Consider the following 16,332-nt stretch of genomic DNA (forward strand, 5'->3'; position numbering starts at 1 on the left):
CGGTTGTGATTTGGTAAGCTAATTCTCGTGCCAACAATTTATCCAGTACACACAATGGGAGGACATGGGGTCTTGTGGCGCTACCAAACACCCGTATATATGTGAATTTATCTTCCCCGAACCAATTTCCCACAGCAGTCAAGTCAACTTCTGCCTCCTCGGAAATCCTTGGGGCAGGCTTATCAAAAATGTCATAATAGATAGGCAACATGAAACCATTACAGATTTGATACAAGTGGTCTTTATAATGTGCCTTCCATAACATCTGATGATAGATGTGGATTGGCTTAGGGTCCTGTGGCGTCCACCTCCACCCAAGTATCGGGTATTCGGAATTAAAGCAAAGCATATCCATAACATAAGCACTGTAATAGAAGGGGGGAATAATTCTGGTGGTTTTGCGTGATTTGAATCTAAAATCAAGAATTGCAGAGGCTAACTTATCAGACAATATATTCGCCCAATCCATGACATAACTACTAGTTGCCGCTTCCATTAAAGGAACCATTTTGATATCAAATTTTGCTGAATCATGCATTCCCCATATCCTACACATCATTGCCCCAACGTAACAATAAGGAGATGCTAAGGAGTCCATGGAGTACTTACCCGATGATTCATGTTTGTGCTTTGTGGGATTCTGTCTCCATTGTCTAATCGAGGCTGATTCTGTTTCATTTTCCTCTGCGAATTTTTCCAGAAAAGCTTTGTTGTATTTATTTTCAGGTTCGGGAAAATGGTACATTTTCCTCAAGTCGTCAGGCTGAAATGAATCGAAAACTCTTCCATCAACTGTGAAAAACGTCCTATTAGAGACAGGAATTTGTTCGACCACCCATCTAACCATATCAGTGTAAGGAAGAATTTTCTCCCGAGCTGCTATCCTATGCAAAAATGAGTCGGCCAAATCTTTCAGGGAGGCTTCTGATTTATTATTCGAGCCTGCAGTAGATTCTTCTTCTGTTTCCTCTAGTTCTTCTGCCTCAATTAAATTATAGATGCTTTTCCAGCTTGTATTTCCAAGGCCGAGACATGTAGTGTCCGAAATTAGGCCCTTTTTGCTTGGTCCTGGGTCACTGGTGGGCTGGACTGTTACTGGAGGGGCCGCTGCTGCAGCGGATCTCTTGGATTTCTTTCCTATTTGCTTAAAACTTGATACTTCAACGGAATTCTGCACAGGGAAGGAAACCAGCGTGATACAGAGAAATAGATAGCAAGAGCCAATATGAAAGAGTTATATCTTTTAATGAATAAACAAAGATCATAGTGAAATTACCGCAGATAGAATCTAAGTGGAAAATCTCGGCATAACTGCTTCATTAATTGGCCGCTTCACCTATCAATCGTGATAAGGGAGCTTTTAAATATCCATCATAACGTCTATATGGTGAATAATTGATTCAAGCGTGGCTTAGATATTTGGCGGCTAATCGCATTTGATGATTGGCGACGTGAAAGGGAGGGTTTACATAATAGTCCAAAATATCGTTCAATCACCAAAGGTGATATAATGCATACCAATCTTTAATCTACTTAGAAACGCGCGCCTCGATTTAATGCATCGCAATCGGGACAGGGCTCGGGTTACTTTATTTGCGCCATTGCGAAATCGCCGATCGCCGATAGCGATACGCCTTATCGCATCGGAGGATTTGAAGGTGTCACGGTTAATGCATTGATTACCATAGCCGATTACCGATAGCGATACCTTTTATCGCATCGGAGGAATGGGGGATTCCTTATAAATGATGCGCTTTGCCTTTCCCCGATGTTCGATAGTGATTTCCCTTTTCGGATCGGAGTAATTCAATGGGCCTTTATTTATGTTTCTCCTATTATTGCTATATGCGATCTTGTGGTCGCTTTATCATAATAATAAAAAGCTTTATGATTTGTTTAAAAGACCTATTTTATCATTGTTTAAAAGGGATATCATATTTGAGCCAGACCTTTTGATGAGGGTTTTTCCTTAAAATAAGTTAATACCAATTTATTCACACATCTATGTTTAAAAGGGACCCATTTCATATTATGATTTTAAGAGAAAAATATGCGATCTTGCGATCGCTTTATCATAATAATAAAAAGCTTTATGATTTGTTTAAAAGACCTTTTTTATCATTGTTTAAAAGGGATATCATATTTGAGCCAGACCTTTTGATGAGGGTTTTTCCTTAAAATAAGTTAATACCAATTTATTCACACATCTATGTTTAAAAGGGACCCATTTCATATTATGATTTTAAGAGAAAAATAATATGAAATGGGGGGGTTGTTGTACAGCACAACAGGACCTTGTTCAGAGCTTCACATACTTTGTTAAAGGCTTCTACATGGATAACCTTCTAAGCACTTGGTTTTTCCATACTTCGTGGTTCCAATCGGAGGGGTCGTTCGCGCCATTTCCTTGCCCGCACCCGCTTACTAACCGTGTCTCCTAACGCAAAGACTGTGCGCATCCGCGCAGCTTTCGCACCATATAACTACATCCATCTGGATAGGCGGGCGTGCAGATCGTTTTGTCCTGAAAACTTATCTGTTAATCGCATCTTAGGTTTCCCAAACTGCATGTGCATCATCCTCCTGCATTCGTACCAGTCCTCAAAGATTCTTTGGTGCATACCCCACCACCTTGTGGGCGTAGCACGTAGTACCCATTTCAAAGCTTCGAACCGTTGCGGTTCCGACACCTCACTTTCAAATCTGTTCAGGAAGTCATCGACTTCACTTAATCCATCATACATAGGCAGATCCCTTGCCTCCATCGATATGCAACGTAGCGATCTCGTCATCATTTTGCAGTTAAACGTGGTTACCTTGTGTAACCGGTTCTGCCATCGTTCTATTTCCTCTTCCAAATCCGATGTGCAGGATCTTTTGCGCTCCCATGAGATTTGTCTATCCGCAGTCGGATTCACCTAGTCTTTCTCTTACGCGGTTATCTTGTAAATGTAGTCCAAGTCATCGTTGCTATCGTAGTCGTGCACCGGCTCTGTGTAGCGCGATCCTTCTGCAGGGTCCAAAGGTACAACTATGTGCAGAGACTTCTTTTCAAAAATCATCTTGTGCCTCTTCATATTTATTACCCCAATCACGTCAGGGGCCCAATCTATTCCTAATAGTGTGGGGTAGGGATTTCTATCATCAACAATCTCCATTACCTCGAAATCTGCTAGCGCGCTTGCTCCTTCGATATCTACTATGATTCCCTGCAATCTCCCCACAGGTAGGATCTTTTTTTGGTTTTCCATTCGCAGTTGGATAGGAGATCATTGCAGTGTAGGCCTTCCCATGCGCTCCCATGTCTTCTTCGACAGGACGTTTGTGTCCGATCCTAGATCCAGAATCACTTGGTCCATCTCATATTCCCCAATCTGCGCGGTCAATCTCATCTCCCTTCCCGTTCGCGTTGTGTGCTTTCCAAGCTTCCAGACTACACGCGGTTCTCCTGGGGCGGTGCTAGCGCATCTATTTATGAGTTCCTGCAGCCCCTTTACAGCCTTGTTGTCGCGCAACAACTTCATGCATGTTTCCAGGAACGTTGTGAGCATCGATGGGTCCATTTCTGACTCCGATCTGTCTTTACTTCCTGAAGTGGGGGCATTAACGAAGCTCTTCTTGGCTTCCATGAAGGTTTCCTTAGCGCACTCCAAATCAAACTCTAGTTCCTTCGTTGGAGCCTTGCGAACCCAAGTACTTTCTTCGGGCTACTTGCCTTTGTCATCCCCTGTCATAATTCCAATTCGGAACACAGTATTCACATTGGGTTCTTCGTTGCGCGGCTTAGACCTCATCATTTGCAGGTTCTGAGTTGGGGGAGGTTGGAGTGCTCCTTTATCACACAACCTTGCTATCAGCGTGGGACAATCCTCCATCTCATGATCAAACAATGTACAATACAAGTATGATGGTCGCGTTGGATTCGTACAATCGCAGACATAATGTCCTAGCCCTCCGTAATTGTAACGTATCAGTTGTCCGCGACCTCTTTCCGGTCCTCCTCCACCTCAGCCTCATCTGCACCCCTGAAATCTGGTTCACGGCATCCCTGCATTCCGATCAAGGGGCCACATTTCATCCTGAACTCTGTAGGTAGGAGTCCGATCCATCATTAACTCATAACTTCTACAGGTGCACTCATCATGGCCTACTGATCTACAGAAATGGCAGAACAACTGCTGTGAATTCTATGTGTACTTTTTCAATAAGTGGTAGTTGTATGTAGTATGCTTTCCTCCTATCTGACAAATCGTGCACCATAATGGAGGCGCCGCGCTTGGTCCTGCTTGTGCCTTCGGTCTCAATGGCATTAGCCCTCTTCCCGCGAGGTAATTTGCGAACAGTGGGCAGTGGTCCTTGTCATGTCCTTGACCCTTGCACTTTACGCACCATACCTCATCGCGCACTTTTGGGTGAATTGTCATGTCTTGTTTCAAACTCTGCATCTCAAGGCACGAGTTTTTCAACTGCGCCTGAATCTGTTGAACTCCCAGGTTGGGATCCTGTATCAGGGTCTCATGCAATCTCATTACGACCTCCAAGGCCTCGGCCTGAGTTGTTAGCCTCTGTTGTGACAACGCGTTCCTTAGATGCGGCATTAACGATGCTACAAACCATTTGCAGTGTTTTCCATCTGTCAATGTCATGTTCGCTTCGCGAATTGTGCACTTCAATCTCTGATACAACTCCCAAGGGGTCTCGCCTGGTAGTATTGTGATTTCCTTGAACCCAATGATCGACTGCGCCTCTGACTTCAGCTTGCTAAATTATTTGTTTAGCGTAGCTTGGATATCTGTGATCCCAAAATTTGGATTGTCATTGGAATGCTTAATGTAATAGGTCAGCGCACGATCCTATAGAGCACTGAACAATGTTGCCTTCTTTATATTGTCATCTGTGACTCCCTGTGCTTCCCATACAGCTTTTATCATGAACCAAAACTGGTCTAGATCCTCATTCCCTACTCCTTTGAACACTAGTAACTTTATCGCGCTCGCCATATTGCTTCGTAGTGGTGGCAGAGGTGGTATGGGTGAAGATGGGGCTGAAGACGGTGAAACTGGCGGTAGTGTGGGTGGGGGTGGTATGCGCGGAATTATTTGCCTTATCAAATTGATTGCACTTCTTGGTGAGACCTCCGCGAGCTCTTCCTCGCCCCCTCGAGGAGGCGAAATCAAGGGGCTAGTTTCTAGTTATGTACTACCTTCGTTTATATAGATTCTCCCACTTCGTGTAGCCCCAAATATCAATTTATTCGCATAACCCTTTTTTCACACAGTAGCATTTTAATCCAAGTGTTTAAAGATTTAATGTACTTACCTCACGGCCCTTTGAGGAAGCGTCGTTTTGCCTCGCTATAGATGACTGAAGTATTTTCCACGAACTCGGTGATGAATCCTCCTATGATTCGATTGAGCCAGTGATCAACAACGCGCACGATCTTATCCTTCGATGCTTCCAATATGCACACAAATTATGGAGTCCACACAATAGGTCTGTCGAGATTACACCTTCCTTGGCTATTTTATAGCTTTGCGATCCACTCGTATAGCTCAGTGGGGAAAGATGTGAAGAAAATTTCGTGGATCTCTGTATATAAGTAGCAGTCTAACCACTCTTCCTTTGATAGTCACAGATTCCTATTTTCCTGTGCCGTGAACTCGTGAATCTTTCTGTCCAACCAATCTTGAATTCCTTTCTTTGTCGGATTCCAGTGATACGATATCAGACATATCTATGCAGATCTCGGTCCTAGCAATGAAACATTTTGTTGGCTTGTTGGGGCCTGAACCAGGTTCAGAGTTAATTAGTCAAAGAAATCCCTGTACTACTGGCCCTTTCAGCAACAGTGCGTGGAGCGTGGATTGAGGTCTCACCTGAAGTAGTATGGGGAGGTGCTAGAACCAGGTTTTCGCACCCTTGAGATGTCTAAGGGTTTGATTCGGTCCAACTGTTAGTCCCTTCGTGCAGGTTTTCTTTGCGCACTTCCCTGGCCTTCGCGCAACCCTAACCAGGGGTTGTGGGGCTTCCGCGCTGCTGAAGAAACGCTTTGCGTTATTCCCCTAAGTCTCACCTGAGACCTTACTTATCTTCCTATGCCAGTCAATTATCTTCCCGAAAATGGGTGTCTTACATTATATTTATTTATATAACACATTCATATGAGTTCGCACATCAAATAAATAGTATACTTGCAATTTATATCCAATCATACATTAAAACAGGAAAATATACACAGAAATATGGTAAACTTCTCTTTATTAATTCTTCCAACGGTTACAGACTCGACCTTCCCTGCGCACTCAGCTGCAGGGGTCCGCGCACTCATCTGCAGATTACTAGGCCTCTATGCACTCAGCTGTAGAACCTTCTCCTACTTTACGACCCAATCGACACACTTTACACTTAGACTCAATCTCTTAGACTCATCATGCTTCCCTTCTATTAGCTATGTCCTCTCTTTTACACTTAGAGCCTTGCTCTATTTATATAATCCCATGGTCCGCGGACCATGGGTAGGTCTATCAAGCCGACATTACTTTACAAAAATAAGGGTGGATAGCCTTGTGACTCTATTATGACTTTGCACTTCGCGCCCACAATTTCGTGGAGCTTTTACAAAGGACTTGGTCAAAAGTTGGGTTTTAATCCCCAAAACATGCCTTGGGGGGATTCCATGCCCAACACGTGCAAAGGATTCCAGGTAGGCCTCACTCCATTATCTATTTACTTTAATGAAAAGCATTTGGTCCCTTGTCTCTCTATTGTTCTAGGTTACCCACTGACCTAAGGGAGATACTTTTGTCCACAATCGTAGATCTCGTATAACACTAGTGGTAGGAGCAATAAGGGAGAAATGTATATTAGATAAATTTAAAATGGAAAGGTGTTGTTGCGCTTCTCAGAAACACAGTTTATATTTCTTGCAGATATCCAAGTAATTAACGACCCATAATATTCCTTCTTCATATCAAAAAATTGTGATAAGGCTAAGCAATCAAACTTTAAATGGAAAAAGGGTGTTGTAAAGCAGTTTTCCCAAAATAATCATAAGAAAATATATGGTCAAGATTAATTGTGACACCCCTCCATCACTTTTTACAAATTTGCTACTAGACTTGTTGCAAAGCAATTTCTCGTTTATAAAAACTGCCTATGTGTCACTGATGTATGCATGACGAACATTGGGACCCACACAATTTTAAACTACTAGGAAAGTATGCAAATTATCTAGCTCATCTATTACATGGAGATGACTAAGATTAAGGGGCCCACACACACTTAATATTTTAATTTTAATAAATTTTTTTTGATATATATATCTATATATATACACACAAAATTAATGCTTGTAATTTTTTTTTTAATTTGTTATAATGAAAGGTGGTCTTATAACTATCAAAGACTTAGTTTTACAACTGAATGAAATAGTTAGAGTAGGTGTTACACATCATTTTATTACCATTAGGCAAATTACCATAAATCTGGATCTTTTGCTATCCATCAAAGTGTTCCAAAGCATTCCCCTACATGTCTAGAAGCTAAACAATCACAAAGAGAATGAGAATTTTGGATCACATGGTCCTAAGACCTATTTTTGAGTACCTGCGCAATTCTCTATCCAGTTTCTACGCATACGCAGACTTGACCATTAAAGTCAGTGCAAATGTACGCTCTGTCTTCCACTATGAATCGCGCACATGACTCAACGAAATTAAAAATAAAATAAATAAATTCTAGAAGCTTTGTTGGGTGAATATTTGCCAACTCAAAGCTTCGAGTTGATGCTTACTCAAGCCTTATCCCTCTATTCATGGAGCTAATTCCCTCTCTTTTTGGATCCCGAATCCCACCTTTTGAGGATCTCATCCCGTAGGAAAAGGATCTCAAACCTCCTCCTCTTGGCCTATAAATTAAACGCAGACCAGAAGGTTGGCGAGGACCACTGAAGGTAGACTTATTTTGTTGAAATAGGGCTAGAAGGCTTGTCATTCAAGGAGAATATTGGAGGCCATTGGAAGAGGATTCAGACATTAAGACAACCAGGTTGTAAGCTTGTTCTCCTTTGAATTCAATACAGAATACACTACTACATTAATGGAACTTTTAAGACATTTTTTTAAGACAAAAGAAATCTTTTGTCTTAAAAAATCACTTGTTATTTTAGTTATTTTACATTAAAATTTAATATCAATTGAATTGTCTTAAATATAAACTTTAAGACAAAAACAGTTTGAGACAAAAATATTTTAAGACAAAACTTTATATTTAAGACAAAAGCAGTTTGAGACAAAAATATTTTAAGACAAAATTTTTTTGAGACAAAACTTTATATTTAAGACAAAAGTAGTTTGAGACAATCATTTAAAGACAAAACTTTATATTTAAGACAAAAACAATTTGAAACAAAAATATTTTAAGACAAATTTATATTTAAGACAATGGCCACTTTAGATGAAACCTATTTAATACAATTAACAATCAATACACAAACATATCAATTTAAGATAATATTATCTAACAACTGCAAAATTGACTCTGGCAGTGCGCCCTAAGTCCACCATCTTGCAGGCAACTACTATCTTGCGCCTATACCAAAGTTGTTATTTTACTTACCATTCATGTTATCTTATATAAAGACAATGATTTGTTGGGCTCTTTGTTTTGTGGGGGTAGTTGACTAAGAAGAACGCGACAACGTTTACTGAAGAGATTTATCGGACATCAATTCCTCTTTTGTCCCTTTCATATCTACTGATACGATTAGAGACAACTTATCTATCATTTCATTTGGCACTGCTACACGGAGGGGGATTTCAAGACAATTTTTTAAGAGAAAATAAACATCTTGTCTTCAAATACGAGGCACTAGTAAAAAAAGGGAAAGGTAAAGGATTAGGGGTCTGTCTTTACATTGTTGATGGGTTCTTTAGGAAGTAGAGTGATGGAGGTCGGCAAAAATTGATGGCATTTAGTGAGATGGAGGCCGACAACAGAGGTGTGCTTCATGAGAGGAGCGATGGAGGAAATTTTGCTGAATGTGGATAAACAGTATCATATTTGGAGTACTTTTCAGGGTCTCCATCAATTTTGTTTTAATATGTGTTTTTTGACTGTTTCATTTATTTTGAATGCTACTTCTATCTGTTGGTTGCTATTATCAGCACATTATTGTGTTGGAACTCTTGATTGTCATCGACAACATGGATTAGATTCACCTGAAGGATTGTTGAAAAATGCAGCAATAAATTCTTAATTTGATTTTTCCTTCATTAAATTGAGAAAAAATGAATTTCCACATCAGCATACAACTTGGATGCAATTAACTTGTGTGACATGCCTTGTGTCACCTAGTTTACTAAGTAAATTCGAGTTAGAGGAGTTAGAGTTTAGTTAAGCATTTGTGATTGCTAATTTGTATCAATCAAAGTCAGTTATCTCAAGTTGTATTCAAGTAAACTAGTTCTAATTGTTGGAGGAACTCGTGGAAGGTCAGTTGTGTAGTGGGACTTCAGTCAAACTCAGTGATCATCTAGTTAACTGATCAATCATCCCAAAATAACTAGTGCATGCAAAGAATTCGAGTTCCCCAGCTGTGGTGGAGATTCCAAGGCAGTGTAACATCAATTGTAGACTAGTCTTGAGTGTACAAGTGTTGCATGCAATCAGATGATCAACCTTGGGAATTGCGCAATCCATTTTGGAAAATTTCCTAAATAATAGGGGAATAATTTCTCGAGGAATTGCGCAAGGAAATAGGGGCTCAAGAAAAGGCATAAATTAACTAAGTCTGGGTTAGAGCTTCTCAATGAGTAGAGATAGAGGTTATTCACTTGCAGGTTGTGCTAGTTGAGCAAAGCAATTGTAATACATCTATGTTCATCATATTAATGCAAGCATACATTGGGGTTTTTACCAGATTTCTTTCCCCAAGAAAGATACTGTGTGCATGTGTGTTATTTCTTATTGCATGTCTGAAATTTTTGTTCTAAGTTGGGAATTAACTTCCATAGTGTAGTAGAGTAGGTTTTTGTCTTGTAATTTTGATTAAAACTTCATGAGCAGTTGAAAATCTACACCATAATTTCTACATGGTATTAGAGCAGGAATTTCGAACTTGTTTCTCAGGAGGTTCAAATTTGCAGTTCAATGTAGTAGGACCTCTTCAGATCTGAGAAGATGACCTTCAATGGGTTCAGGCTAGAGTATGCCTTGGAATGAAACTCTAATTTCATCGCATAGAAGGATCGCATGGAGCATGTATTCGATGACAATGGATTTCTAGAATACGTCAAGGGAGATGTTGCAAAACCAGCGAAATATGATGCCAAAACCTTGCTCAGTGGAAGAAAGATGTAACCAACGCAAGGAGAATAATATTGGAGGGAGTACGAGACCTATTGGAGGGAGTATGAGACCACATTGTCACTAATCTCCATGGGAAAGAAAATACTTATGAAATTTGGTAGACATTGACAGATATATTCTAGAATAGTAGTGACCATGGAAGCTAGATCTCAAGGATAAACTTTGAAATATCAAGATGTAGAAGAATGACACTATCCTGCAGTATCTGAGTAGGTTCACACAAGTTCGTTATGAGCTTGCAATAGTTGGTTTTATTTTTTCAGAGGATGAATTGGTAAGCCTATCCCTTCTGGGCCTTCCCAAGAGCTACCATAACTATCAAGATTTAGTGACTGGAAGGGAGAAAATACCGAATTGGGAACACTTATGGTTTGATTTGGTACAAGAGGAAATAAGGCAGAATACTAGAGATGGGACCTCATTCAAGGGCAAGGATAAAGAAAACTTTGGATTAGTTTGAAAGGGAAAGAAGGGAAAAGGGAATAAATATCAAACCAAACCAGAATCGAGTCAAGGGTGGAAGAAGAAAGATCTGTCAAAAATTAAATTCTTCCATTGTCATGAATGCGGGCACTATGCCATAAAGTGTCCACACAAAAATGAAAGCAAGAAGACCTTAGGAGGAGCATCATGTTAAACCTTGGCTTCATAGTTCAAGCTTGACTTTACCCTTATCGTATGCATGTCCAGCACAATGATGGGGAGCATGTGGTACTTGGAATCTAGTGCATCATTCCATATGAAAAGGTGTAAATATTTTTTTAGTGACTTGGAGGAGAAATATCTCTAGATGCACATTAAGCTAGGGGATGAAAAAAGGTACACTATGACTGGTATTGGTATAGTCACCTTTCAGAGGGAGTCAGGCTCCCCTCTCAGGCTCAAGGATGTCATGCTTGTTCTAGGCCTAAAGAAAAATCTCATCTTTGTTGCAGTTTTGGAAGACCATGGTTGTGAAGTGATATTCATCAAAGGAAAAGTGTTCCTGAGACACATAGCCACATGACAGGTGAAGCAGATCGAGGTTCGTGTGAAGAACCTGTATAAGCTAGATGTGGAAGACTGTGCTGCATTAAGCACTAAGGTGGAGAAAGTGTAGGTCACGATGTCGATGAACTTTGGCACAAAATACTTGGCCATTTGCATCATGGTACCTCAAATATTATAAAACAAATAACCACTGGCCTCCCTAAAGGAGCACTTAAGCAATAGGATGTATGCAAAGGATGTATGTTGCGGAAGTACATAAAATCCACATTCCATGATCAGGACAACAAATCACATGCATTCCTAGAAAGGATCCACTATCATGTTTATGGACCTTTCTCGACAACCTCCACTGTCAGACATAAATATTTTGTCATTTTTATTAATGACTTCTCACAGAAGTGTTGGATCTTCTTCATGTGGAAAAAGATGAGACATTCTCCAAGTTCGTACAATTCAAGGCACTAGTTGAAAAAGAATCTAGCAAGAAGGTGGAGGCTCTGTTGTAGCGGCTGCAACACCCTCCAAAATTTTGGCTTGCACTTAAATTTTGGAGCCTACTATGGATATTTTGATCGATCATTCCTTTGTCATGTATTTGTAAGTTGATGATCTCAAGCTCCCCTTTTCTATCTTAGGAATCATCCATGCTTTTATATTTACATAGAATGTGTCATGTTTGGACATGTGGGTTATCGCTTGTCATGCAAAGGGAGGTTTGTTTTGCTTCAAGGGGAAACATTTATGAGAATTGGTTGTCCTCACCACATAGACATGTTTCACACTCATTTCACACACTCTTACACAAGTGTCACCTTTATCCTCCCAAACTCTATTATTGGAGTTGCACTTGCCATAAGCTACCACAAAGGTTGTTGCATTAAGCGAAGTATGTGTTATATGTTTTGGATGGTCTATGTTGTATTGCTAAGTTTTCAAGTGTGTGATCATAGTCAAGTTTTATCACTGTTCACATCAGTTCCATTGATCCCACACTTAGCCAAACTTTGGAGTTTCCTTAGCAACCTAGCCTCATCCAACTTTCCTGAACTGCGCACTTCACATATGTAACCCTCAAGATTTTCCCTTGCCTGTTGGAACTGTGCAATGCGCAGAAATCCCCACCTCCCTTAGCATTCAAAACTGCACAATGGTTTCCTCCAATCTCCTTCCCTCAGCCGGAACCCACTGTCTCCAGAAACTATGTAGTTTTGTCCCTTGACTACCCATTTTTCCTTGCATCCTAAAACTGCATAGATGTGTCCTCCCAGGGCCTCATCCCATAGCAGTGCCTTGCATCCTAAAAATGTGTAAATGTGACCTCCCAGTGCCTTATCCCGCAATAGAAACTGCTTGCTGAAACTACACAATTATGTCCCTCAGGAGCCACGAAGAAGGATGACATCATAGATGACTCTCAAGGAGCTGGGGAGAAAAATAAGTAGACCAAGGAACCCAACGTATGATATAATATCAGTACCACATGAAGACTGCATTTGATGCATAACCCTTTGGAGGTTAGGTTTGGAAAACAAAGCACATCTTTTAAAATACACCTCTTAGTGTAGCTTAAAATATTGCTTATCATTGTCGTATCATTCTGTCTTCAATGACATGTATGGTTGCAAGAACTAAAAGTCATTCCATGTGTTTCCTCTACGTGTCTTGCTCCCTTTCACTTGTTTATTACATATCTTAGAAGATGAAGACTATTACCACTTGTTTATTTAAGCTACGGAGGTTGTGACCAACATGATCTTATGACTAACCAGGCATGATGCAAGGCATCCTAAGTGGGATGAAATATGTTTGATGATATGTATATAGTCAATACACTCCTTTTCATTACTCCTTTGAATTAATCCTTGCTTTGTATCTTGCATGTACCCATACTGCTTGTCAGATTTGGCTACTTGTTGCCAGTAGTCTCTTACCTCTTTCCTGACAAAGCAGGGGAAGGAATTTCCTTCAACCTGATTTCTTAAAGGTTCTTCATATAAAGTATAGAGCTAAGAGAACGAGATGTGGAATCTCAGTATCAAACTCTTGAAAATATTTTTCATGTTCGAATCTATCGAAATGATTAAACTGCCACTCAACAATATTGTCAATCTTGGAAGACTCAAGAAAGATCACATCTCTAGATATTATAAACTTCTTATTCACTTCATCATAGAGATGGTATTCTTTGGATGTATGAGCACCCAAAGCAAATACATTTGTGACTCCTTGCACTGAGCTTTTTTATCTGTTCCGTAGGTATGAAGGCATAACAGGAGGAACCAAAAACCTTGAGATTCCTTACCGAAGGAATGTGGCCATACCACATTTCATAGGATGTCTTGTTTCTGATAGCATGAGATGGACACCTATTGTTTCTATACACAACACATAGAATCACATCAGCCCAAAACCTCATGAACTTAACATCTGAACTATGCCAAGTTCATAGTGAAAGTAATACATTCTAGTGAACTATGTGTTGAAAAATGCAGCAAGAAATTCTCAATTTGATTTTTTCTTGATTAAGTTGAAAAAATTCTAATTTTCACATCAATAGACAACTTGGATGATGTTAACGTGTGTGAAATGGCTTGTGTCACCTTGTTTACTCAGTAAATTCGAGTTGGAGGAGTTAGAGTTTAGTTTTGCATATGCGATTGCTAATTTGTAGCAATAAAGGTCAATTATCTTAGGTTGTTGTCAGTTAAACTAGTTCTAACTTTTGGAGGAACTAGTGGAAGGTCATTTAAGTAGTGGGACTTCATTCAAACTCAATGATCATCCAGTTAACTAATCAATCAACCCAAAATAGTTAGGGCATGCAGAGAAGTCGAGTTCCCTAAGATTGGTGGTGATTCCAAGGAAGTTTTAATTTCTTGTAGCTCACACAGTTGCAAGAACTTACTATAACCATAGTGGAGGAGGTAGCTTGAGTATGATCTTCTTGTGAAATTGGAGAGGGAATGATTGTTGGTAGCATTAATAGCCTACCAACAATTTGTTTTTCACCACACTTCAATGTTTTGGGTAGGGTTTTTGAGGGTGGATAATTTTTTCTGATGCTTTTTGGTCATGCATGTCCTCACTAACTATCTTGGGAGGTCCGTAATAGTTCCTTGCATGCACGTCCTCACTAAATATGTTTTGGGATGTCTGTACTAGTTCCTTGCAAAATTATGTTTTTCAATGCTTAACTACTTATGATCTTAGGTGCTTACAACGCTCCGACAGTTTATGGCACTCTCCAAATCACCATTCTTGAAAGGATCCAACAAAACAACTTTAGAGGAAGATGAGAAGGGAACTCTTATTCGAACTAGCATAGAACTAGTGGAATTGGCTGGTCCCAATGGTTTTAGAGTTGTACTAGTCTAATTTGGTGGTTCAGATTGGCTAAGGTTGGTCTTGTATTGAACTGACCTTAAAACACCAAAGTGACTAGTTCTCTACTAAAATGACCAATTCCGAAGAATGTAGTGCAACATAGCTAATGACCACCAAATATTATTTTTTAATAAAAAATACTTAAAAGGAAAAAAATTATCTTAACCCTAGGGCCCTACAAAACCTAACCCTAGTAATTAATGGTAATACTTAATTTTTAAAGTTAAAGTAAAAGTTGACATTCTCCTTATCTTTCCTTTTTGAAAAGGAAAGATAAGGATAATGTCAACTTTTACTTAAATTTTTAATATTAACATTAATTGTTTCGGGTTTTTTCAGAGTGGTTCCAACTTCATTCAATTTTGAGAAAGTCAAATTTTAGATCCCATTCAAAACTTAGTGGTGACTATTTGAACCGCTTCTTTGTAATGAGTCCTAGAATTTGACTTCCAATTTTTCATGTGCATTTATTGCATAATCATCTTCCTCGTGAGAATTTGCAGTAGAAGTTGATCTTAATCCATTGCAAGCACTTGACCTAGCTTAGGGAAGTTTCAGCTACCACTCCCAAGTTGCTCCTCAACATGGAAATTTTCTTTGGAATCAGGCATTCATTTTATCCATTAGATCATTTTTTCCACTGTGACAGTCCAACAAAACCCCTACCAACATATGCTTGAACAATCCATCTCATCTTTACTGCTACCTTATAAACACTCTTAAATATTGTGTCTCAAATCTCAAAGAGGAAGAACCAGAAAGGGCCTTCTTGGCCCTCTTCTCAACCCACAATATGTTTAGCTTCTCTCTTGTGCTTACAATCTAGTCTTCTCGCAGCTTCAAAATGGAAAATCTTAAACAAAGTCTCATGATGTGCATTTAGGGAGGCATAATTCACCGTTGCTTTGCATAAAATTACCCCCCTAACATTCCCTTTACCTTTACATGCAAGCATATATTTTCCTTGTGGATGACTGTTAAGCTTCCCATCCTTATTTCACCTTCCTCTCCTACCCGCATGAACCTGATAAGCTGAATTTAACCAATCTCACTGTAACTGAGATAAACAACCCATCCAACTGGGTAGATTGAGTTGAGACCCTTTTAGAAACTAAATCCATCCCTCCACAATGATATGGCCCTCTCCAACAACATCATCATGTTGTCTTCGAGATCTATCATTCCCATGATCACCATAAATTTCCCAATCCTTCACTTACATCTTTGGTAACGTCATTATTCATATCACTTATACTTTGTTGTATTGTTGCTTGTGTTATGATTTCCTTTAATGGAAATATCTCCCTAGTAGGCACGAGTAACCAAATTCAAGTTCTTAGTGAACTCTTATGTTAACATACTTAATTTTCATTTTGACCTATTCGGTTTCAAATTCTAGTGTGGTTGGTTTTTTACATGAACTATAGATGATGAAAATCAATGTCACTCATCGCTTTACCTAGTTTGTCTTGTGCTAAAAATATCAACATACCATTCCATAGGTGAAGATATTATTAAGATCCCCTAGAGGAACCATTAATGAAGATGATCCCAAATAATAAGCACAACACCCTTTGTCAAAAGTATCTT

The sequence above is a fragment of the Pinus tabuliformis genome, chromosome J, assembly GCF_031772625.1.
Source record: "Pinus tabuliformis cultivar Carrire ecotype Pingquan chromosome J, CPIR1, whole genome shotgun sequence".
In the NCBI taxonomy this organism is placed as follows: Eukaryota; Viridiplantae; Streptophyta; class Pinopsida; order Pinales; family Pinaceae; genus Pinus; species Pinus tabuliformis.